Source organism: Cuculus canorus, chromosome 5 (assembly GCF_017976375.1).
Source record: "Cuculus canorus isolate bCucCan1 chromosome 5, bCucCan1.pri, whole genome shotgun sequence".
In the NCBI taxonomy this organism is placed as follows: domain Eukaryota; kingdom Metazoa; phylum Chordata; class Aves; order Cuculiformes; family Cuculidae; genus Cuculus; species Cuculus canorus.
In genome coordinates, this window is record NC_071405.1 from 61,929,242 (window position 1) to 61,932,426 (window position 3,185).

Sequence of the window (3,185 nt, forward strand, 5' to 3'; positions counted from 1 at the left end):
AACAGACACAATGGTTAGCAAACAATATCGCTTATGTTTCCATCAACTATGATGTAATAAAAAGCTTCTCAAACATGGCCTTTTTTTTGCTAACATTTTCCATTTTCAAGCTAAATAATACTCAAAGCTACGATCCGCATTTAAAATTAGCATGCACAGTAGAAGTTAAAATGTTTCAATGATGTATGTTACATCCTTTAGGTGTTGAGAGAGGAATAATATATTGTGCCAGGAATAGCTGATGCCAGGTTCAGATTATTACAAAATTTCACTGGGATTCAGAAAAGTCTGGAATGTGATACATTGCCAAGAGAGCTTTTAGAAGAAAAAGCAAGCAATTAATTTTGGAGCGAATTTTACTTTGTATCAATATATTAGATTAAAAATATTAGTGTTAATTTTTCTCCCCCTTACTAACAACTTACACAAAGTAACAAAGACCACGTATTTAGGAAGGTATATTTAAAAACTGAAATACAGCTTGATAGTGTTTGAAAGATACTAATATTAGACCTGATTATCCCGGTACACTTAATTGTCTTCACAGTACCTTCAGTAATGTGAAGGCTCGAGACAAATTACAGCACTGAATGCAACATCAGGAAGTATATTATCATTTTACTTATATTAATCCTGCTTTCTTGCATATGCTTTTTTCTTATAAATTTATTAAAATTATTATAAACCCAATATCATTTAAAACTTCAAACTATATAAATATAAAAAAAAGAACTAAATAAAGCCCAGTTTTTCTTGAGTCGTTGCATACTGCAGTTCAGTGCAACACTAGAAACATGACTTTATTCTAACTTTGTTGAATTCCAACGATATCCAAAGAAATTCAGCGTCTCCAAAGCCTTTCCTGTAGTATATTTACCAATTATTTAACAGGAATTAAATAAATGTTGCAAACAAAGAGACTAAAAAAAATAGGCCGATATGCAAAAAACTTAGGAAGTCTTTTACATTAACTGCACCGAGAAGGGAGTATAGCTAATACAAAACAATCATGGGGGCTCTTTGAGAGAAAATGCACTGATATGTAACAAAATGCTTTAGAAAACATGTTCTGTAATTTGCATTTCTTTTAAAATAGACAGTTCTTAAAACCTAAGCTATGTTATTGATATGTAGGGCACAATACTAACTGTGATGGTCACATAATCTTATCCTTGGAGTATCATAAGTTCTCACAATAAGCCTGTCTGCTGGAAATATTTTGCATGAGGGGAGACAGACACCTCCAGAAGGACAATAAAGATGATTAATCTGGCAGACAGCGTGGTAGGTTTCAACAGCTTCACATGACTTTAAAATTGCCTTGCTGATTTAGAACAGTAACTATCTGCTTAGAACATTTCCTTTACCACGAAAGGGTAACAATTAGTACACCACAAACAGAATCCATATTAGAGTATGTTTTAATATACAGAAATTTACATAAATACTCCTTAAAGTGCCTTATGAGGATACCACCACCAACTGGCTTACATGTTTAATTTCCCTCCTCAACCAAATGATAAATTAATTCAGGGCAGTGTATTAAGATTTCCAGAATTTCAAATAGGAAGCCTTTCAACCCAAAATGTAGTATAAAACAAAACCAACAAATATATTACTCTGTGGAGAAAACAAACAGTTTTCCATTTAAGAGTTAGCTACCAATTGGGTTTTATACCTCATTATACCCTTCCGACACTTTGGGTATTCTTCATGTGTGGTCAAGCAGATCTCCTAAAACAAAGTTACTATGACAGATACAAAGCAGGGAAACTCAGACTTGTCTTTTCCTTGCCCAAGAAGCTTTGTTTCACATATATTAGTAGCTATCATGGCAGCTTGATTAAGCATCTCAAAAGCTACATCACTCATTGCTTTGTAATGTTTTCATCATATTCAGAAGATGAACTGCTGTATTATAAATGTCACCAGTTCTTAGAGATAAGCACAGGACCCAACGTATGTGAGCCAGCCTTCTGTTTTGCTGTTTTCTGTTGTGCCCTTGCATAGCAATGACATGGAGTGCTTCTTCATCCTGCTAGACAGTAATCAACTCACACTTGCATTCTTTTTCAATTAACAGAATTACAATAAACACATAGACCTACCTTTGTTATTCCCCACTATCATCCTCTATTAGTTTTCATGAAACATTTTTTTCATTTTATGAAAAGGCAAAACAGGTGTTAGATTATTTATGTTTGACAAATTCATACCATTTAAATAATTAAAACTAATTTGTGTTGAGAGCTACAGTTGCATTTTTATTAGAGAAACAAGTACAAATAGGCATCACTACAGAGCTGTTTATTCAATGAGATTAAATGAGAAGGATTTCATAGTCTCAGTTCTTTCTTAATTAGGCATTAATGTGGCAATCCGAGCTCTAACTTCTGTGCCCTAACAAGGCAGAAACAGCTGCTCACTCACTATAATTCTGTAAAACTTTTTCTTTAAAGCTACACATTTCAAATTATCCCTAAAAAATATTCTAAGCAAAATACCGAATGCTTTCAGTTTAAACAATATTTGCATTACAAACCTGAAATTATACTACTTTTTAATTTAAAACACAAAAGAGAAAGTTTCATTTACAAATAGCAGTATATACGCAATGTAAAACTTTCTGCATATCTTTCTGCTTATATAATATAGAAGTTATTGTATTAATCTGCATAGAAAAAATATTGGTTTTAAAATAATAATGCATTCTAAATGAATTAGTCTACAATATTTAAGTACAATTTTAATGGAAAAGCTATGAATACAGCTACAAGCAGAATGTGCTGTGTGTAAAATTGTCTGCTAAGCGCCAGTTAAAGCAGCACAGTACTTACCCTTTGAACAAAAGACATCAACAAATAATTGCAGGTAACAAATACTATAAAATGTTTAAGGAAAAACCAAAGAAGCAAACTTCTGGAAGCAACATTATTATATAATATATTGTTCTCTTGCTCACTCAAAATTTTTCAAGCATTTTTAGTAAAGATGCAGCATATTACACGTACAGGGACTGCATTGCACCAGATAGTGACATGCTAAGCCATGGTTGCCTTGTGTTTAAGAGATATCCTTTGATTCTCTCACCAACAGACAAAAACAGTCTCAGTTTGTGAATCTGTGGTAACATGTAGAACTCTATCAACCCTTTTTTTATTATATCCACATCAAAACATTTAAAA

General features: G+C 32.5%; 1 protein-coding gene across 4 annotated transcripts in view; it reads right to left on the reverse strand.

The window, feature by feature from the left end:
* Positions 1 to 917: 917 nt before the first annotated feature.
* NOVA1 (NOVA alternative splicing regulator 1) overlaps positions 918 to 3,185 on the reverse strand; it is a 146,692-nt gene continuing 144,424 nt past the window's right edge. For 3 of the 4 annotated variants that reach the window (XM_054067967.1, XM_054067969.1, XM_054067968.1), the window contains one exon: positions 918 to 3,185. This exon is cut by the window's right edge and continues 4,917 nt beyond it. The gene's annotated coding sequence lies outside the window, so the exon portion shown is untranslated. The other variant, XM_009563632.2, reaches the window with a different exon arrangement.